Raw genomic sequence first — 23,826 nt, 5'->3', positions numbered from 1 at the left:
GCCAGGTCACTATCAATGGACCACCTGTGTATTTTCTTTACTATCGTTTCTTGGCAACAACATCAGTTTATTTCCAGAAATCAGCAGCTTTCGATCAGTTAATACTAGCTAGAAATCAAATCTGCATTTGGATCGCACTTCCTTGCCTCTCGTGCAGAAACGTGTAGTATACTGCTGCATCCATTTTTAGTAAGCCACCACGAGAATTAATAAATCTTAGCAGTAATCCAAGCGCTTTCAAATCGAAACTGCAGAGTTTTCTCATGGGTCTCTCCTTCTATTCCGTCGAGGAGTTTCTTGAAAAATTAAGTTGATTCCTATGTTATATTACTGATTGCGTTTAAATAAACTTATGGCTTGTCTTTTTTTGGAGTTCATAACCATTTTATTTTATCTGATATTACTTTTATGTCGTAATTTCATATACTGACATGTTCCACCACCCTTGACATTAGCTCGTCAATTTACTCCTACGGAACTAGACATATAAATTAAAAATGGAAAAAAAATAGGTTAACGGAGGCTCAGGGCACAGCGAATTAGTTTACCTCGCATGAAAAGTCGTCTTTTCTGCTTGGCTCAGCGACAGTACGAGCGACTGAGGAGAGCGTGAAAGAAAAATGCGAAATCGCTTCTCCCATGGCCGTCTCGAGGAAACAACAGCATTGTATTGAGGAAGAGTGACGACTCTGGAGCAGCGAACGTGTAAATAAATGTAGCGTGACACGGATAGCGGGGAAGATGGATGACTGATGGAGGAGGTGGAATCCACCCCCTGCGTGGGCGTGCGACTACGGTCTGCGTGACAACGGGCCGCCTTCATTCAGCTGCTGTGACGTCACAATTTATGGACGCTGTGCCTCTCGCAATCCCTCACAGGTGAAACATTGGACCGCCCCTTCCCTGTGCGAGACAGAATGGCGGGTGTCTGGAAAATTCCATCCACAGGAGAAGACACCAAAGAGAAGGAAATACTACCTACACTGACAAGAAGATTAGTGTTGCATATCGAAGCAGCAACCCGATATTTATCAGACTTTGCGGAGATTTTAATCACGTAATTTGAATGAAACGATTAACCTTTCAGCCAGCCGGAGTGGCCGAGCGGTTCTAGGCGCTACAGTCTGGAACCGCGCGACCACTACGGTCGCAGGTTCGAATCCCGCCTCGGGCATGGATGTGTGTGATGTCCTAAGGTTAGTTAGGTTTATGTAGTTCTAAGTTCTAGGTGACTGATAACCACAGATGTTAAGTCCCATAGTGCTCAGAGCCATTTGAACCATTAACCTTTCATCCATTTTTCACCTACTGTCCATCATCAGCATCAGTATATACGACATATACGAGATGTGACACCCACAGGCAGAAATACTTTCTTGTATTCGTTGCCACATGGGAGCAAACGACTTACAAAATTTGATCTAGAGAAACTTTTCGCCAAGCCTGGAACACGAGCTCTGTGAGTTCAGGAACATAGCTGCAATGTTCTCGAAAGTTTGTCCCTGAAATTAAAGGCAGCAGTGGTGGATCTTTGATGCTGACTTGTGCGCCAACAGCAACAAAAAGCGACATTTGTGACTGTGACGTGACATGTCGATAACATAACAGGAGGGCGGAGATGCTTGGTTTGTTTCTGTAAAATCCTCAGAGGCTTCAGAACAGGACTAATTATTTACGAGGGGCTTTCAATAAGTAATGCAACACACACTTTCTTTTGGACAATTTCGGCTGAAAAAATTCGAAATTTGTTCTGACACATCATAGAACATTCCCGCTTCAGCCTCTCTGGATTTATGAAGTTCCGATAGGAGGCGGCGCAATACGTAGCCTTTTTTTCTTTCTTTTTTTTTTAATGGCTTTCAGCACAATGGGACTTAACATCTGAGGCCATCAGTCCCCTAGACTTAGAACTACTTAAACCTAACTAACCTAAGAACATCACATACATCCATGCTCGAGGCAGGATTCGAGGCTGCGACCGTAGCAGCAGCGCAGTTCCAGACTGAAGCGCCTAGAACCGCTCGTCCACAGTAGCCGGCAAAATGGCGTCTGTAAAGGAGATGCGTTACAAGCAGAGAGCTGTGATTGAGTTTCTTTTGGCGGAAAACCGGAAGCATCGCAGTTATTCATAGGTTTTTGTAGTGAACAAAAGCAGGGTGAGTTGTTGGGCAAGGCGTCTGTCATCATCGTAACAAGTCGTGCTGGCGGGCCGCACAAAGCCGTCCCTCCTGCAACGTTGGAACTTGCGGACGCTCTCATGGATCATAATCATTCTGCTCAACTGGACGTGTCTCTTGGTCTGCGCACCCGAGATGCACTCACAAAACTTCTTTGGACAAAGGTGAATGAAAAAGAAAATATCAGTTTCAATATGACGGCTATATATCACAGCCAGTCACGAAGTTTCTTGATTATTTATTGTATAGTATTATTTTATTTTGAAGAGTTGCGAGATACTGCTGCTCATTTTCAGGCATCAAGGATTCCAAGATAGTCTCAGCGGGACTCATCAGCAGAAGCAGCATTTTACTGAAGATGACCAGTTTGATCGCCGAAATATCGAGTCAAGTTGATTTTAGGATCCGACAGCAATCCCGAAGAGACTTTTAAGACTTATTACCCCGGGAAAGCCCACGTAATCACATAGTAACACACTGTTGTTACCAAGTTGGCTATCAACTAAATCATCACTGTTGTCCACTTGCTAGACTCCTCATTAGTTTCAGATCGTATGCCTCCAGTATACAGAGGGGTCCAAAAGAATGTATCCAGTGTTTAAAAGTCCATAACTTGCAAACTAATTGTCGGAGTTGTGTCATTTTTTGGTGAAAGTGTAGCTTAAAGTCCAACTTAAAGATATCACTGTAGGTGTTCGAAATGGTCATCATTAACATCCACAAACAAACGATGCCGCCGACCTGCAGCACGAACTACTGACTGCAACGTGTTCTGTTGGATATTTGCACATGAATGTACGATGGATTCTCGAAGTTCATCCAATGTGCGTGGCTTTTGTCGATAAACGACGTCCTTTAGTGTTACCCACAGGTAAAAGTCCAGAGGAGTTAGGTCTGGGGAACGGGGTGGATACTCCACAGCACCTCTACAGCTTATCCATCTTCCTGGTAGATTTTCGTCGAGATACGCCCTAACACGATTTTGGTAGTGGTCTGGGGCACCATATTGTTGAAGTAAACTCCTCCAAGTCTCAGATGGCATGTAAAATGGATTCCTGAAGCTTCTGAAGGTACACCTCACCGGTAACTGTGCCGTCAAAGAAGAATGGCCCAATCAAGCCCCGGTAAGACAACCCACACCACACATTTACTCCTGGCAAATTCACGGCTTTGTCTACATGGACGTTCGGATTTTCGGCGGCCCAGTAGGTGCAATTGTGGCGACTTACTGTACCATTGAGTTTGAACCGTGCCTCATCAGACCACACAATCATCTCTGCAAACTCTTCATCGTTGCGCACCATGCCAGTAAACCACTCGCAGTACTCCATTCTACGATCTGTGCCGTCCTCGTTCACTGCGTGTAGCAATCGTCGGATGTAGTACTTCCACTTTGCTGTCTTCAAAATTCGCCAAACACTTGAGCGACTCACTCCAGTTTCACGGGCACACTGTCTCACAGACTTGTGTGGTGAGCGAGTGAATTGTTGTAACACACGACGGAAGTTAGCTCGACTTGTTACTGTTACAGAGCGTCCAGATCGTTGTTTGTGTACATCTTTAACACAGCCTTCGGCTTCAAGTTTGTCTCGAATGCGACGAACCGTTAAACGTGTCGGTGGCTCTGTTTGATAGTCATTTCGCCATTGCCGATGAACCTCATTAATGTTTTCGTACTTAAAATACCGCTTCAAAATTGACTTCCTTTCATCGAAGGTAAGCCTCCCGCCAGCCATGTTTAGTCGAGTAACTAAGTGCAACTAAGAACAAAACATGGACTATCTGGCGACTGTCATCTGACAAAACAAAACACCGCAATACAACGCTTGTGTAGTGATTGCCGGAACCAGAAACTATTACGCTACCAAAGATGAGACAACTCCGTTAAAACAGCGGATACATTTTTTGGACCCCTCTGTATATGTCCTCTGATTGCTGCAATGGCTAGCATCTGTCTTCATTTTGTACCTTTTTTTCTGCACTATTTTTCAGTATCTTTTCATTATCTTGTTTATGCAGAGGATTTTGCATTTATACATAAAATTTCAGTATTTTTCTTGTAGATTCAGTTTTCCCGAGACCGCTGTGAATTATTGTTATTACTGTCACCTGCTTCGACAGAGTAAGCTGTTATCATCGGATCTTGTAAATTATTAGATGTGCATGCTTTGCCGGCCGAAGTGGCCGAGCGGTTCTAGGCGCTACAGTCTGGAACCGCGCGACCGCTAAGGTCGCAGGTTCGAATCCTGCCTCGGGCATGGATGTGTGTGACGTCCTTAGGTTGGTTTGTTTTAAGTAGTTCTAAGTTCTAGGTGACTGATGACCTCAGATGTTAAGTCCCATAGTACTCAGAGCCATTTTTTTTTGCATGCTTTGTACAACACTGGAATTCACATAGTGATGTTGCGTCAAATTGTAATAAAAATGACAGGCAGCAACAGCACGTCACAAACACAAGACCACACAACACTGACGTTCCTTTTTATTACAATCTGACGCAAAATCACTACGTCACTTTTGGTACTGTAAAAAGGATGTACATCTAATAACGCTACAAGATTCGATAATGACAACACAGATGTGTCGTAACCGGTAACAGTAATAAAAAGAATTACTAGCGATCTTGGCAAACTTCATTTTGCGATAATACAGTAACCTTCAGACCGCACCAAACGATTGAAGCAATGTGAAACATATAAAAAATTCAACAGATATGTGACCCTTGTAAAAAGTGGAACAGAATAGATTCACATAAGCCATCACAGCATAGACACAAAAAGTCAATGGCTATTCAGTTTTAGTACTTCTACGGATTCCTACTCGGACTCAACGAGACGTTTTATTATTGTAAACTTCTTTGGACTCGTCTTCCTCATCCACCCCTTCTGACTTCTGTCCGTTTGGCTCAATGAATCATGAGAAGCAGTATATGGATGATGGGATGGTGAGGAGCACTATGTTGGCTCTGACGTTGACCAGCAGAGAGGTATTAAGCGGACATACAGGTCCTCACAGAAAAGGGTCGTAAGGCCGTCGCATTGAATGGAGATTATATTGAAAGATAGGGTTTCATAGCCAAAAAATGTGGTGAATAATATGTTTTATTGGACTACTGAATAACAAGAACCTGCTTTCAGAAAAAAAAGTGTGTTGCATTTCTTATTGCCGGCCAGTGTGGCCGAGCGGTTCTAGGCGCTACAGTCTGGAACCGTGCGACCGCTCCGGTCGCAGGTTCGAATCCTGCCTCGGCATGGATGTGTGTAATGTCCTTAGGTCAGTTAGGTTTAAGTAGTTCTAAGCTCTAGGGGACTGATGACTTCAGAAGTTACGTCTCATAGTGCTCAGAGCCATTCGAGCCATTTTTTTTTTCTTATTAAACGCCCTTCGTATTACGAAATACTCGTATGAGAGCACTTGCTGGAAGTGGTAACTGAAGCAGTCTAAACAGTATAGCTACATACCTTCAGTTTAGTTACTAATAAATGTGTTAAGTGAAGATGAATGGCCGGCCGCGGTGGTCTCGCGGTTCTGGGCGCTCAGTCCGGAACTGCGCGACTGCTACGGTCGCAGGTTCGAATCCTGCCTCGGGCATGGATGTGTGTGATGTCCTTAGGTTAGTTAGGTTTAATTAGTTCTAAGTTCTAGGGGACTGATGACCTAAGATGTTAAGTCCCATAGTGCTCAGAACCATTTGAACCATTTTTGAAGATGAATGTACGACCAACGTTCCTCTTTTAATCATAATCTTGTGCCCATTTTGCATTAAGTAACCAAAACTTCAGCCTTTCGGGTTACTCACATTGGTCACTGACAAGGAAGACAGCTTTGACCTTTTATTTCTCAATTATATGCAAGATAAATTGTAACCAGGAAAGAGTTAATCTGGCGACCACCATATAGGTCAAGGAAGTTCTTACATATTCAATAAGTAATGCAATCATATGATGTACGCACTGTCTTATAGTAATTTTTTAATGCGAACAAGTGCATCTGAAGATCTACATCTACATACATACTCCACAAGCCAACATACGGTGTGTGGAGGAGGGTACCCTGCACTATTACTAGACTAGAAGCCACGAAATCGATCATTTTACAATAAAATTGGGCGTCACTTAATTGCAGTCCAGGGCAAATTATTTCTTTCTGTCAATTTACCACAGGAATGCGAAACAGCAGTACGTCGACGATGAAAAGTTTGAATAATATGAATCAGTTTATACGCTCGCATCAATCCACCGCAGACTTTAATACGATTAGAGGACAAACGTGCTTCGTAATTAACACCTCTAATTCTCTCTCTAGGAAGACAAAAAGAAAAATAAACGCAAGAGGTGTGCGCGAGATTTATTAGAGCGCAACGGAAACGAGATTAGCAACCAAGCAGTAGGGTGTTACCTAAAGCGAAAGCCGCTCCAGTGCGATACGGAAAGAGGAACATAATCTGATATTATTCTTACTCGAAAGCAATTAAAGAAGGGAAGAAGGCAGTAAATTAGTACTGTTTGCTCAACAACGGCTATACTTTGAGAAAGCTATAATTATTTAGCCGTATACGGGGACAGTAACCTCTGTGCGCGGTAAACACCAAGAGAGCACAGCTCGTTCCATTTTTTTTTTTTTTACATGTTTTCGTTTTGTTTACGGAATATAGCGCAGATAGGAGGGGGGGAGAGAGACAGACTATAATTTTTTTCCCCGCCTGACACACGCGGCTGCACTATAACGGAAACGTCGAGGCAGCGTTTTATATATCCAATATACAATTTCTGCGAAATACTTTCTATTCCTGAAGCGACATGAGCAAGCGCGGCCGCCTCCCGTGTTTTATCTCTACGCGGCTTCCGCCGTCTCCCTGCCTCCCAGAGAGAGAATGCACAAACAACAAACGAGTTTGCGGCGACGCGCTGCTAGCCGCTGCGCCGGAGGGACTATAATTAAAATGCCGTTTTTATTCGGTTAGCCGTCCTAACGCAACGTCAAAAGCGCGCTGCCGTCAAGATTACATCTCCACGCCGCGAGGCCCGCCGGGATAAAACCGCGGCTCGTCTCAGCTCAGCGAAATCCACTTTGCGGGATAGGCCGCAGCAAGCGCGCCTCTATTACGTCGGGCAAAGCGACAGCCGGGAAACGGTTTTAAGAACCTGCGGCAATACCGACTGTTCTTTGTGGGGCGGAAGTGCGTCTCCTTACACAGCCGATCTGCATCGTTCTTACGAACGCAGCGCAGATCAGAACTAGTAAAGACATTCCTGATTTTAAACTTGTTTTTGTTGTTCTGGTCTTTAGTCTTGAGACTGGTTTGATGCAGCTCTCCATGCTACTCTATCCTGTGCAAGCTTCTTCATCTCCCAGTACCTACTGCAGCCTACATCCTTCTGAATCTGTTTAGTGTATTCATCTCTTGATCTCCCTCTACGATTTTTACCCTACACTCTTTCCTCCAATACTACATTGGTGATCCCTCGATGTCTCAGAACATGTCCTACCGACCGATCCCTTCTTCTAGTCAAGTTGTGCCACAAGTTCCTCTTCTCCCCAATTCTATTCAATACCTCCTCATTGGTTACGTGATCTACCCATCTAATCTTCAGCATTCATCTGTACCACCACATTTCGAAAGCTTCTATTCTATTCCTGTCTAAACTATTTATCGCCCATGTTTCACTTCCATACATGGCTACACTCCATACAAATACTTTCAGAAACGACTTCCTGACATTTAAATCTATACTCGATGTTTACAAACTTTTCTTCTTCAGAAACGCTTTCCTTGCCGTTGTCAGTCTACATTTTATATCATCTCTACTTCGACCATCATCAGTTATTTTGCTCCCCAAATAGCAAAACTCCTTTACTACTTTAAGTGTCTCATTTTCTAATCTAATTCCCTCAGCATCACCCGACTTAATTCGACTACATTCTATTATCCTCGTTTTGCTTTTGTTGATGTACATCTTATACCCTCCTTTCAAGACACTGTCCATTCCGTTAAACTGCTCTTCCAAGTCCTTTGCTGTCTCTGACAGAATTACAATGTCATCGGCGAACCTCAAAGTTTTTATTTCTGCTCCATGGATTTTAATTCCGACTCCGAACTTTTCTTTCGTTTCCTATATTGCTTGCTCAATATACAGATTGAATAACATCGGGGAGAGGCAACAACCCTGTCTCACTCCATTACCAACCACTGCTTCCCTTTCATACCCCTCTAATCTTATAACTGCCGATTTTAAACTTAAATAACATAAAAACAAACATCGATAGAAGATTACAACAGACGGTGCGTTTATTGCGAAAATTTTGCAGATGATATTATCCTCATTGCAGGATGGTGGTGGTGGTTGTTGGGATGTTTAAGGGGGACTAAACAGCTAAGGTCATCAGTCCCCCTCATTGCAGGAAGACAAGAGACAAGCTACTGGGGGAAATAAAGCTGTGAGGACGGGTCGTGAGTCACGTTTGGGTAGCTCAATTGGTCGAGCGCTTGCCCGCGAAAGGCAAAGGTTCCGAGTTCGAGTCACGGTCCGGCACACAGTTTTAAACTGCCAGGAGGTTCAAGTCAAGAAGAGCTTCTGCTCTACAGAGTGAAAACTATTAGTTTGAATTTCGGTCTAGAGATAAACATGAAAGAGCCCAAAGTAATGATTAGTAACCGCCCCTGCTTAGATCAAATCCAGCTTAGAGATTGCTTAAGGGATCTAGAGCTAGTTATGAAATGATATGAAATTAAATGATGGTATAGTTTTGATCGCTGTGGAGCCCCACCTGGTGATTTTCGTCCGCCGAGATGCAAGTCTCAGTTGTCGCCACGTTGGGGAACTTGTGTCTCGGTGATGAAATGATGGTGAGAAGAACACAGCACCCACACTCCGAAGGGAGAAAATTTCCGACCCAGCCTGGGATCGAATGTGGGACCATTGCATGGCAGTCAGACGCAATGACCACTCTGTCCTGCATAAGCTGACGCCAGCACACTGGTCGTCAAATATGTAGCAAGAAGATCGATAGTAGGTGCTGAATCAAGCGCGCCTATCCGGAGAGAGGCCAAAGGCAGACTCGCAAGCAATGCGCCGCAAGTATTTAGATCGCCGACGCATACCTGAGGGGTCACATCTCAGACAGTTTCACTCACTAGCTCAGTCTCAGCCACTAGCTCAGTCACCGGAGCACTCACTCGCACTCCAGTTTGACGTCTGTCATTCATTGCATAGCAGGACTTGTACTTCACCAGCAGTGAGGCTAACGTGGACTATTATGGAAAAGCTTGTACCACAACACATAGACTCTCTTAATGTAAGTAACTTCCTGTTAACACATGTGTGCAATTGTGTTGTAGAAAGAGAATACCAAACAACATCCTCTCCCTTGATTCCTATGGAACAAGACTCAACAGCGTCGATGAGGATACAAAACACTCATCTAAGGCGGTTGACGGTAGACAATGATTGTGTTTATCTGGGATCTCTGACACAGGAAAGTGTGATACAGAAATAAAATGACGCATCGTCCTTTATGGAGCCAAAAAAGCTGCACTTACTAAGATCTAGCAGAGCCGGACATTATCCAAAACAATGAAGATGCGCTTGGTGGAATCATTGGTCTTCCCTGTGTTCTTGTGCGGCTGCGAGACCTGGACGATGAAAGCATGTGACAAGAGCCAAGTAGATGTCTTCGAGATGTAATGTTTGCGAATGATGTTACACGTACCACGGACAGAAAGAAGTACAAATACCTCCACAGTGAGACTCTGTCTTGAAAACTGGCAGAAAATCCTAGATTCTGGTCATATGTGAAGTACACTAGAGTACACTAGCGCCAAGACAATGCTTTCACTGAGCAACACCAACAGTAATATCACCGATGACAATGCTACTAAATCAGAGTTACTTAACGCAATTTTCCGAAGTTCCTATACCGAAGAATTCTAAGTAAATATTCCAGAGTTCAAATCGAGAGTAGCTGCCAACATGAGCAAATCAGAAGCAAATCTCCCCCGTGTAGCAAAGCAGCTTAAATCACGCAATGAAGACAACCCCGTCCAGATAATACACCAATTACAGTCCCTTCATGGTATGTTGGTACAACAGCTCCACAATTAGCAATCATACACAACCGCTCATTCGACGAAAGATCCCTACGTAAGACTGGAAAGCTGCATAGGTCACACCAATACTAAAGAAAGGAAACAGGAGTGAATAATTGTCTCATGCCACTGACGTTGCCGGCCGCGGTGGTCTAGCGGTTCTAGGCGCGCAGTCCGGAACCGCGCGACTGCTACGGTCGCAGGTTCGAATCCTGCCTCGGGCATGGATGTGTGTGATGTCCTTAGGTTAGTTAGGTTTAAGTAGTTCTAAGTTCTAGGGGACTGATGACCACAGATGTTTAGTCCCATAGTGCTCAGAGCCATTTTTTGACCCACTGACGTTGATTTTCAGTAGAATTTTGAAACATTACTGTGTTCCAACAACATGCATTACCTCGAAAAAAAAAACAGCCTATCGACACGCAACATGGATTCAGTACACATCGTTCTTGTGAAACATAAGTAGCCGCGCGGATGGCCGCGCGGTTAGAGGCGCCATGTCACTAATTGCGGGGCCTCTTCCACCGAAGGTTCGAGTCCTCCCTCGAGCATGGGTGTGTGTGTTGTTATTAGCGTAAGTTAGTTTAAGTAGTGTGTAAGTCTAGGGACCGATGACCTCAGCAGTTTGGTTCCTTAGGAATTCACACACATTTGAACATTTGAAACATAATTACCTCTTTCTTCATACGAAGTTATGAGTGAAAATGACGGGGGACCTCAAAGACTCCACATTTCTAGGTTTCCAGAAGGCTTTTCACACCGTTCCTCACAAGAAGCTTCTAATAAAGTTACATGCCTACGGGCTATCGTCTAAAGTTGTGCGAATGGATTCGAGATATCCTGTCACGAGGGTCACAGTTCGCAGTAACTGACGTAAAGTCATCGAGTAAAACGTTCCCCAAGAAGGCGTTATATTCCCTCTGCTGTTCCTAAGCTATAATAACGATGTACTAGACCAGGGGTCTCCAAACTTTTTACTCCGCGGGCCACATTGACTCCTCCACGAAGCCATAAGGGCCAAGATCTACCTAGTGGGATTAAAGCACCCTAGCACTCCATGATCACCGTAATGTAAGGCTAAAGGAAAGATGAAATCGCAAAACTCTAATGTTGTGGGAATAGCTAGCACTGAAACGAACTACGATTTTTGTTTAATGACATAATTGTGATTGATGGACGTACCTGACCTAAATTCTGGCGTATTTCACCGACAAAAAAGTATGTCATTGCACATTATTCACGAAAGCGTCCTGCAAAGTTAACGAAATCTCAAAATCATTATTAGCAACACTATTATTGCAAGACGTAACAGAGGTAGAGTATGTCAACTCATTGCTATTTCAAGCGGCGCAATAATAAGTTTAGTTATGTAGTCTTGTAGCGAGTAGCAGAGCCAGGGCATATGTTTGATAGTTCTGTTGCGTGATTGTGTCTGTGTTGCGAGTGTCTTACGAGTTTTTTAGTGTTTTATGCGCTGTACTAGTAGGTGAGACGACGAAGTGTGGGACAATTCAAAGTTTGAATTCGAAGAGACAAGGAAAATCTGAAAATCGAAGTACGTATAGCACGACTTGAGTATTTTTCACTGTATTTTTTAGTGGAACTACAGTGTAATCGTGAGTATTTAATTTAGTAATTAAAGTACCTTAAAAATAAATTCATTGCATTTTGTTTAGGCAGACTTCTCCCTAGTTTTATTAGTATTAAATAGCACAATTTTATTTTCAGGTTACAATCTTTTGTGAAGTTCTATACAAATATGGAAAAGAAACGAAAGATTGACAGTGAATGTAGAATTTTTAAAGAGCAGTGGGGATGTCAATATTTCGTGGTGGAGTCAAGCAACAAACCAATGTGTATTATTTGCAATGAAGCAATATCAGTCTTCAAAGAATACAAATAAAACGTCATTATGAGACTCAGCGCTCTCAGAATTACTCCAAGTTTACAGGATGCGAACGATTAGAAGTGTATGAGTCTCTGAAACGCCAGCTAAAAACCCAGCAGTAGCTGTTTAAGAAAGTAAATGCTGAACAACATGCGGCAACTCGTGCTAGTTTTCGTGTAGCTTATTTAGGAGCGAAACAGTGTAAGCCATTTACCGACGGTGAATTAATTAAGAACTGCATTATTGCAACAGCAGAAAAAGTTAATTTATTTAAAAACATAAGGTTGTCGGCAAACACTGTGGTTCAAAGAATAGATGACATTGCACAAAATATATCAGCACAACTGCGTGGCAAGAATCAAGAGTTAGACTGGTTCTCTTTGGCCGTGGATGAGTCAACAGCTCAGGTACTACTTTTTATTCGAGGGATTGACAAAAATTATGAAGTGTATGAAGAGCTCCTTGATGTTGACAGTATTGGCGGGACGACCACTGGCGAAGATATTGCTAAAGGAGCTGAAAGGGCAGTTCAGAAAAACAATCTTCAGTGGAAGAAATTAAAATGTATTACAACTGATGGTGGCAAAAACATGTGTGGGAAAAATAAAGATGTTGCTCTCCTTTCTAAGGCCGTAGAAAATGACGGTGGCTCAAAACTATTAGTAGTGCATTGTATTATTCACCAACGGTCTTTGTGTGAAAATCATTTAGAAATGTCAGAAGTTTTAAAGCCAGTTATTTCAGTTGTTAATTATATCAGATCCCATACAATCAGTCATCGGCAGTTCCGCGAGTTTCTTGAAGATATTGAGGAAAGCAACTTGCCATATTACACTGCAGTGCGCTGGCTTAGCTGCGGTAAAGTTCTTACCCGTTTTTTTTTAACTCCGTACACTAATTGAAATTTTTTTGAACGAAAGGAATCGCCCTCTGGCTGAGTTACGGCACGGTGAGTGTGTATGGAAGCTAGCATTTTATACAGGCCTAACTAAACATATGAATGACCTTAATTTAAAATTGCAGGGTGAAAACCAGCTTCTGCCTGATTTATACACGCATGTTAAGGCCTTTCGACAAAAGATTGCTTTGTTTCAACCTCAGTTGAACAAAGTATGCTTCACGCATTTTAATACATGCAAAACATTCAGTCAGCAAACTGAGATTTCATTTCCCGTAACTTTCGCAGTTGAAACTTTGGGTGCTTTAAAAATTAACTTTGAATCACGTTTTTCAGATATCGATGAAAATTCAAATGATATCAAGATATTTCAAAATCCCTTCGACATCGATATAGAGGCGTTACCAGCAGAACTTCAGTTTGAAATTATTGATTTGCGATGTATCGACTTTTTTAAAGAAAGACATTCAAAGTCAACATTACTGGAATTTTATAAGTGTCTTCCATCCACACAGTTTCCAAATTTACCTAAATTTGCCCGTGGCTTTTTTTCCGCATTTGCCATTACTTATTTGTGTGAAAAAACTTTCTCCAAACTGACACACACAAAAAGTATTTACAAATCGAAATTAAGTGATGAGCATTTGAAGTCGCTGATGATTATCTCTACCAGTAAACTTGATCCACAACTGGAGGTAATTATGAAAGGAAAGTTACAGCTACATAAAAGTCACTAATTATCACTAAGATGCTAAATTTCTTTACGTGAATACTCTAACATTATGAGTTTTCAAGATACAAATTAATTAGAGTTATTTTTATACATCAGTTACAACTAAAATATTCAATATCATTATGTACACCAGATGTTGTATTTTCTTTAAATTGCCTTTAAATAAAAATATTTTATACGATTTACTTGCTATGTGTATTTTACAACGTAATCAAAAGAAAGTGAAACCTCGCTTAAGAAGCATCTTCCATAATGATTTATTTCTAAGGTTAGTCGCCGAAGTGGCGTCCTTTTGAAAGACTTGCACCAGACTCGTGGGTAGAATGAAATGCAAAGAATTTTTTTACTTAAAAGTTTTCGCCAAACTAGTCTGTTAACCGATCGTTTTTTTTTTTTTTTTTTTTTTTTTCACTATCGCACGGAGAATGGTCTGTCTGTTTATTGGCACAAGTTTAACCATGACCTTCCGCTTTGTGAAGGTAGAGCTCCGACAATGTCGCGGTGTATTGGTCGCGATAGGCCTCGAAACTCAGTTGTTGGCAGTACAGGTACCATCTCAAATATTTGGCGGGCCGGATACCGGGGATGGCCGGCCAGCTAAGGCGGGCCGGTTTGCCGGCTCTCGCGGGCCGGTTTCGGCCCGCGGGCCGTAGTTCGGAGACCCCTGTACTAGACAATCTGAGTAGTCCTCTTAGATAGTTTGCAGATGATGCTGTTATTTACCGTATATTAAAGCCACCAGAAGATCAAAACAAATTTCAAAATGACTTAGACACGATATCTGTATAGTGCGAAAAGTGGCAATTGATTCTAAATAAGGGAAAGTGTGAGGTCAACTACTTCAGTAGAAACAGAAATTCGACAGATTTCAGTTACACGATATGTAACACAAATCTAAAGGGTGACAACTGCAAATAACTTAAATTGGAACAGTCACTCAGATAAAGTGATGGGGAGGACAAATCAAAGACTGCATCTTATCGGCAGAACACAGAAGACGCAACGTGTCTACTGTGTCTACTAAAGAGGCTGCCTACACTACGCTTGTCCGTTCTCTGCTAGTGTGTTGCTGCGCGGTATGGGGTCTTTACGAGATGGGATGACGGAGGACATCAAAAAGTTCAAAGAAGAAAGAATTACTAAAATTTTGGTCAAGGAATAAATTTCTTTTCTTTATTTTCTTACGTTCACTTTTATAAAAAAATTTTAAATTTTATTTTCTTACGCTCACCTTTTGTATGAAAAAAATAATTATTACACCTGCAGTGCTCTGGGCTTTGTTCCGTCTGTGTGGACACCTTGCTGTTTGATGCGTAGCGGAACGCGACGATGAAGTCACAGGAAGCCAAGCCTTTGCAACGTTACTGAGGAACACTGTGGGTACCTTCGAACCAAATTTCGAAATTCTGCGTCAAAATGAAGCATAATGACGACGTTTCAAAAAAGCGACTCCTTAATTGTGTTGCGCAGTGTAGCAACGCCAGAGGACTGTAGCGAACGGCAGGAAGGCCTGCAGAGGATAACGAATGGTGGAGGGACTTGCAGTTGTCCCTGAAAGTAAATAAATGAAAAACACTGTGGGTAAACCGGCGAAGATACCGATTACTATTCGATGTCGCTGTTCGCGTAAATTCACTGGTAACAGTAACAAGTGCAAAATACCTGGGAGAACCTATCCAGAGCGTCCAAAAGTGGAATGGGCACACTAAACAAAATTTAGGAAAATTAGGTGCCAGGATGAGATTCATAGAAAGAATCTTAAGGGAAGGTACTTCATCCCCAAGAGGAAGTGGATTACAAAGCGCCTGTTCGGCCAATTCTTGAGTACTGTTCACCTGTGTGGGAACAAGTAGGAGTAACAGGAGAGTAATACAAGAGCCAATGAACAGATGCGCGTTTCCTCACGGGATCGTTTAGTCGGTGCGAGAGCGTTACAGAGAGGCTTATCAAACCAGTGGCTGGCGCTAAAGAGAGGATTTTGCACCACAGAGAGGTATACTGTGGAAATTTCGAGAGTATATCTTCCGCGAAGAGACTGGCGACATATTGGCTCCTCCCACAGAAGTCCTGTGAAATGACCACGTGAATAGAAAAAGAGGACTAAAGGGCTACTACGGAAGTATATCGACTCTTTGACTCTCGTTACTCTCACGCACTATTCGCAAATGGGACGGGAGCGGGAGGGGGGGGGGGGGGGGTGGAGGGGTCAGCAACCGGCTTAAGGATTTTGGTCTGTAAATTGGAGGGGCCGTTCTTTCACGCGTCTTCGTGAATCATTTAGGCTTTTTACCAGTTACTTGGGACTTTCTGTTGGGTGAGAGATTCGTGATAAATGCAAACTAATTGTGGAACTAATGCCGAAACGTACTCTCTGAGAAACCGAACTGATATTCGATCTTGAACTGGTGTCTTATTTGCAAATCATTCAGGTACTTTTCAGTGCCATGGATTCTTATTTCCATGTCATCCATAAGGGAATTTGTACGGTGGTTAGACGATGATACGTTGCACGACCCCTACATGAATGGTATGAATATTTATCCTACCTTTTAAAAGATTCCACACTTAAGAACAGTATTCAAGAATCAGTCGAACGGCCTTTCGTGTAAACCTCATCATTCGTGGGTTAACTTCATTTCCGTCGAAATCTTCTATGGGAACCACAGTCTGGAACCAGTCTCTTCCGTGAGTAGTTTAAATCCTTTTGGACTCATCCCTGGCTTTTTAACAGTAACACTAATTACTGTTACTGATCGCCAACGTGTAACTTAACAGTACTAACCGAATCCGATTATTTATTCGCAACACGTTTCATTTATTTCTGCGTAGGGTCAATAGCCATTCCTTCCACCAAGCGTCGATGCTCTGCCTTCATGTCTCCCTGACTTTCGGTACAATCACCTGCACGAAAATAAATGGCCGCAGATAGCACTACGGAGTTTTCAATTCATAATTTAAACACATAGTTAAAACAAATGGCCCCGTAACATACCCTTGGGGTACACCAGATGCTATATTCTCATTTCACATTACGAAGAAATAAGTTTATAGGTGTGGACATTGTGACGGTACAGCCTCAAGAAAGGCACCTTTATAAACTTCGAGGGCGGACGTGAGCTATCCTGCCGAGTTGGACGTACTCTGTATGACGGTTGTCACCGCGCGAGCGGGCGTTTGACAGGAAAAGTGGGGGCGGTAGCGAGCCACGTGGAGACCGAGAGTGGCCACCCACAGCGGCGATAGCCTTGTAGTTCGTCCGCTATAGCGGCGTCCTTTGAGCTATGCTATTCGAGCAGTCACCGTGTATGAGAAATTCTGATGCTTGACAGACGACAAAACTCGCCCTGAAGACACGTGGCCGGTTTTCTCAGTACTGGAAAGCCTTTGGGAAGAAAAATGGCAGAAAGGGCCACCATGACAGAGTAAAGGAACTTCTTAAAGACTGAAATTCAGATATTTTCTAATAAAATGTAAACCAGTAAGATACTGGAAAGCCAATACCACAGCGATAAAGGGAAAATAATAGCGACTACGAGGGTACGAGTGTGCCCTCGGTACGATGAATACTTTTTGAGTTATTCTATGTTGAACAACTTATAAGCTGTATGTACCTTAAAAAATTGTAACTCGGTAATAACTACACCGATTTTCATCGACGAAGTGTCAACGGTTAGGTGATGTTGACACTTATCAGAGAATTAAACCAAAATTTTGAAAAATGTTAACATTTTGGATTACAGGCCGGAATGTGTATTCCGTGCCGAAAAATCGGCAGATTAAGCTTCAAGATTAATTTACATCGTAAAAATATCGGCAGCATAAAATATAACAATAGTTGGGGTAGCAGATTCTTGATTAATTGTTTATGTTTTTTGACAATAATATAAGCAAAAGGAACATTTCTTATGTTGAAAGTGTAATTTATACGAAAACCTGTGTGTGTATTAAAAATCTAATTACAACACTGGAAAGCCGATAAAATTTGAAAGTGGTTTTACATACAGTAGTTGTATACATCAATAGATTTACATCTTTACGTGATAAGGAAGGAAATATACTTGATCTGACTCATTGACCTATGCAGGAATACGTATATATGACCGGCAGCCGGCCGTTGTGACCAAACGGTTCTAGGCGCTTCAGTCCGGAACCGCGCTGCTGCTACGGTCGCAGTTTCGAATCCTTCCTCGGGCATGAATGTGTGTGATGTCCTTAGGTTGAGTATTGCTCATCAGTATGGGACCCTTACCAGGTTGGATTAATAGAAGAGATAGACATGATCCAGCGAAAAGCAGCGCGATTCGTCATGGGGACATTTAGTCAGCGCGAGAGCGTTACGGAGATGCTGAACAAGCTCCAGTGGCGGACACTTCAAGAAAGGCGTTACGCAATACGGAGAGGTTTATTATCGAAATTACGAGAGAGCACATTCCGGGAAGAGATGGGCAACATATTACTACCGCCCACATATATCTCGCGTAATGATCACAACGAAAAGATCCGAGAAATTAGAGCAAATACGGAGACTTACAAGCAGTCGTTCTTCCCACGCACAATTCGTGAATGGAACAGGGAAGGGGGGATCAGATAGTGGTACAATAAGTACCCTCCGCCACACACCGTAAGGTGGCTCGCGGAGTATAGATGTAGATGTAGATGAAAGTTAGGTTTAAGTAGTTCTAAGTGTAGGGGACTGATGACCTCAGATGTTAAGTCGCATAGTGCTTATAGCCATTAGAGCCATTTTGACCGCCATCTTGGCCCTTTGTAAAGTGCATTAATAAGAAAGGTGGAACTATGTACATCTCTGGTACGGTATTCAGCTCACATGGTATCACGCTATGCTAGCTTGTCACAGGTGCGATATTGGTCTCAAAAGAGTGGTGTGCAGCCGGCCAGGGTGGCCGAGCAGTTCTAGGCGCTACAGTTTGGAACCGCGCGACCGCTACGGTCGTAGGTTCGAATCCTGCCTCGGGCATGGATGTGTGTGATGTCCTTAGGTTAGTTAGGTTTAAGTAGTTTAAGTTCTAGGGGACTGATGACCTTAGAAGTTAACTCCCATAGTGCTCACAGCCATTTTTTTTTAGTGCTGTTCGTGTAGTCCGAGAAAGAGATAAGATACTTTTTGGTTCATGACGGCTCACACTTGTGCAATGTCGGCTGCGCTTCGTACTAAACACATTGATGCCAGGCCACGGAATTTGTTGACCTTAGTACTGCCGAAGAGAGCGGGAATAAAGTTGGTTGGCCTGAGCTAAAAGAGGATCTTAACTTGGGAAGAGCGGACTGGTGGAAAGACCACACTCAAAGCATCTATGAGGGGGAAGATTTCTCTGATGCGATAGAAGAAGAAAGATGAGCCGATTTGGAAGATATAGAGTATTGCAATCAGAATTTAAAAGACCTTTGGAGGACTTAAGAGCAAATAAGGCAGAAGGAATAGATAACATTCAATAAGAATTTCTAAAATCATTGGGCGAAGTAGGAACAAAACGACTGTTGACATTGGTGTGTGGAGTGTATGAGTTTGGCGACATACCATGGGACTTTCGGAAAAGCATCATCCACACAATTCCGAAGACGGAAAGAGCTGACAAGTGCGAGAAATATCGCACAATTAGCTTAACAGCTCTTGCATCCAAGTTGCTTACAAGAATAATATACAGAAGAATGGAAAAGAAAATTGAGGACGACGGTTGAATCCCCACGTCCGATCATCCTGATTTAGGTTTTCCGTGATTTCCCTAAATCGCTCCAGGCAAATGCCGGAATGGTATCTTTGAAAGGGCGCGGCCGACTTCCTTCCCCCTGCTTCCATAATCCGAAGAGACCGATGACGTTGCTGTTTGGTCTCTTCCCCCAAACAACCCAACTGAGGATGTGCTAGATGACGATCATTTTGGCTTTAGAAAAGGTAAAGGCACGAGTGAGGCAATTCTGACGTTGCGCTTAATAATGGAAGCAAGACTAAAGAAAAATCAAGACATGTTCATGGGATTTGTCGACCCGGAAAAAGCGTTCGACAATGTGAAATGGTGCAAGATGGTCGAAACTCTGAAAAAGTAGGAATAAGCTGTAGGGAGAGATGGGTAATATAGAATACGTACAAGAGCCTAGAGGGACTAATAAGAGTGGACGATCAAGAACGAAGTGCTCGCATTAAAAAGGGTGTAAGACAAGCATTTAGGCTTTCGCCCCTACTGTTCAATCAGTACATCGAAGAGACAATGATGGACATAAAAGAAAGGTGCAGGAATGGAATTAAAATTAATGGTGAAAGGATAGCAATGATACGATTCGCTGATGACATTGCTATCTTGAGTGAAAGTGAAGAAGAATTAAATGATCTGCTGAACAGAATGTACAGTCGAGCACAGTATGTATTGAGAGTAAATCGAAGAAAGACGAAGGTAATGAGAAGTAGTAGAAATAAGAACAGCGAGAAACTTAACATCAAGTTTGATGGTCACGAAGTAGATGCAGTTAAGGAATTCTGCTACCTAGGCAGTAAAATAACCAATGACGGACGGGGCAAGGACGACATCAAAAGCAGACTAGGAATGGCAAAAAGGGATTTCCTGGCAAGGAGACTTCTATTAAATATCAAATATCGGCCTTAATTTGAGGAAGAAATTTCTGAGAATGTACGTCTGGAGCACAGCATTGTATGGTAGTGAAACATGGACTATGGGAAAACCGGAACAAAAGAGAATCGAAGAATTTGAGATGTGGTGCTACAGACGAATTTTGAAAATTGGGTAGACTGATAAAGTAACGAATGAGGAAGTTCTGCGCGGAAAGGGAGAGGAAAGGAACATGTGGAAAAAACTGATAAGGAGAAGGGACAGGATGATAGGACATCTGTTAAGACATGAGGCAATGACTTCCATGATACCACAGGGAGCTAGCTGTAGAGGGCAAAAACTGTAGAGGAAGACAGAGATTGGAATACATCCAGCAAATAATAGAGGACGTAGGTTGCAAGTGCGGCTTTGAGATGAAAAGGTCAGCACAGGAGAGGAACTCGTGAGGGGTCGCATAAAACCAGTCAGAAGACTGATGAAAAAAAAAAAAATTGGGGATGGGAAGCCATTTTCCCAGAAACGACGGCGCACTCGCAGTGCCTAGCGCAGAAACTTTTCCCTAGAGTGTGTGATTGTCGCTAAATTTATGAGTCTTAGCCAACTTGGAAAAATAAGATAATGACTAGTTTTTAGATACTGTATTATACTTATGATCTCTTCTTGCAGTAGTGTCCAAGTAGGATTCACTTCCACAAAGTTATTTTGTCAGAGTCATTACTTTGTAAAATTTTACGTCTCCGGTCTGCTGTTTCGGAAGTTCCACTTCATTGTTCCACACAAAATGAGAAAATTTTGTATCTCTTTGATATCTTGATGTGATGTATAGGCAGTGTCGCAACTGATTGCCAGATATAAGAATTTCTTGACCAGTTTACACATATTCTGGACCGGATTAGTTCACTTCCTCTGAATGCCATCAGTTTGGCCTTTTTGTGGAGATATTCAAATCATATTCCCTTGCTACTTTCGTTAGTACGTATTGTCTTCGTTGGAGATCTATCTCTGAGTCCGTAAAGATCACTTGGTCAACAGCAAACAGCATTTGTCTTATGTCGTCTATTTTGAAATGTGTAGGTATGTTCTGTTGCCATTCATTAATGAGATGGATATAAAATGGAAACAGTGCAGATGACAGTGGACACTCTTGTCTAACGCCGCGCGTTATCTCAGCTTGTGTGGTGTCATCTACAATTCAGACATAAATTTCGTAGTTTCCTCATACACTCTTACTTCCTATAACTCCTACTAGATGTTCTTGGAGACTATCGTTCACTAAGACTTGAAATAGATATACTATGTCGCGCGGGATTAGCCGCACGGTCTGGGCGCTGCAATCATGGACTGTGCGGCTGGTCCCGGCGGAGGTTCGAGTCCTCCCTCGGGCATGGGTGTGTGTGTTTGTCCTTAGGATAATTTAGGTTAAGTAGTGTGTAAGCTTAGGGTATGATGAAAAAAATGGTTCAAATGGCTCTGAGCACCATGGGACTCAACTGCTGAGGTCATTAGTCCCCTAGAACTAAGAACTAGTCAAACCTAACTACCCTAAGGACATCACAAACATCCATGCCCGAGGCAGGATTCGAACCTGCGACCGTAGCGGTCTCGCGGTTCCAGACTGCAGCGCCTTTAACCGCACGGCCACTTCGGCCGGCTGGGACTGATGACCTTAGCAGTTAAGTCCCATAAGATTTCACACACATTTTTTGAGATATACTCTGTTTACACTCTCGAATGCTTTTTTTCTATAATAAATAAAAGCGATATTCGGTGGGAAACTGTATTCTCTGCGTTTTTCTGTGAGCTGTACAACAGTGAATCAACAGTTTGAGCTAAAGCTGCTCTGCAGAAGCTATTTTTAGCACCATTTTTATTGTACTGAGGTACATTACCGTGAAGCAACAAGAATTAAACATTTTAGTTTAGTACTATTATGTGCGTATACCAACATTTTCTCACCAATAAATTGTTTCTTACAATTCGTATTCCTTCTCCGCAAAAGAGAATCATACGGAATTTTCCGTTTGACTGGTTTCTCTGCTAGCGCTCTCTCTCTCTCTCTCTCTCTCTCTCTCTCTCTCTCACTCACTCACACACACACACACACACACACACGCGCACACACACACAACACGGCACAGTCCTGCCTCCAGGCGCAAACTGCATTCGACCAAGCTCCAATCCTGTTTCAACTTATATACCTGTTCCAACATCGCCTGTGACGAGATCTGTTTTGTGTCTTCGCCAGAAGATGGAAAGAAAGCGTACCCTTTTCATGACGTCTCGCTCTCAGTGCTATCTTATGCGGCAAGAAACCTGTGAATGTTATTATCACTGTTATTATTACTGGACAAAGCGATCTGTGGACGCGGTTGTAGCGAGAACTGAAGTAATCGCTCTATACTGAGATAACAAAAGGCATTGGATACCGTGCTATGTGGCGCAGTAGTTAGCACACTGGACTCGTATTCTGGTGTTCGACGGTTAAAACTCGGGTCCGGCCATCCTGATTTAGATTTTCCGTGATTTTCCCTAAATCGCTTCAGGCGAATGCCGGGCTGGTTCCTTTGAAAGGCCTAGGCCGACTTCTTTCCCCATCGTTCCTTACAGTGTGGACCGATGACCTCGCTGTTTGGTCCCTTCTCCCAAATCAACCAACCACCCAGGGGATAGCGATATGCAAATATATAGATGACGTAGTGTCTCGTACACGAGGTATAAAAGGGCTGTGCTTTGGCGGACCTGTCATTTGTATTCAGGTTCCCGTCATGATCATGGCCGCACGACGCAAATTAACAGATTTTGAACGGGGAATGGTAGTTGTAGCCAGAAGCGAGGTACGTTCCATTTCGGAAATCCTTAGAGAATTCCATATTCCGAGACCAACAGCATGAAGAGTGTGCCGAGAATACTAAATTTCAGGCGTTACCTCTCACTACGAACAACATAGCGGCCGACGGCATTCAGTTAAAGGCCGAGAGCAGTCGCGTTTGCGTAGAGTTGTCAGTGCTAACAGACATGCAACATTGCGTGAAATAAACTCAGAAATCAATATCGGACGAACGACGAACGTATCTTTTAGGACAGTGCGGTGAGGTCTGGTGTTAATGGGCTATGGTAGAAGGCGACCGACGCGAGTGCCTTTGCTGACACCACGACACCGAGCGAGGTGGCGCAGTGGCTAGCACACTGGACTCGCATTCGGGAGGACGACGGTTCAGTCCCGCGTCCGGCCATTCTAATTTAGGTTTTCCGTGATTTCCCTAAATCGCTCGTGGCAAATGCCGGGATCGTTCCTTTGAAAGGGCACGGCCGACATCCTTCCCCGTCCTTCCCTAATCCGATGAGACCGATGACCTTTCTGTCTGGTCTCTTCCCCCAACCAACCCAACCCAACCCAACCCAACAGCACGACATCGCCGGCAGTGCTTCTTCTGGGCTAGTAAACATATGAGTTTGACCC

This window comes from Schistocerca serialis, chromosome 2 (genome assembly GCF_023864345.2).
Source record: "Schistocerca serialis cubense isolate TAMUIC-IGC-003099 chromosome 2, iqSchSeri2.2, whole genome shotgun sequence".
NCBI classification, from domain to species: Eukaryota; Metazoa; Arthropoda; class Insecta; order Orthoptera; family Acrididae; genus Schistocerca; species Schistocerca serialis.
Note: the sequence above shows the minus strand (reverse complement) of the source record.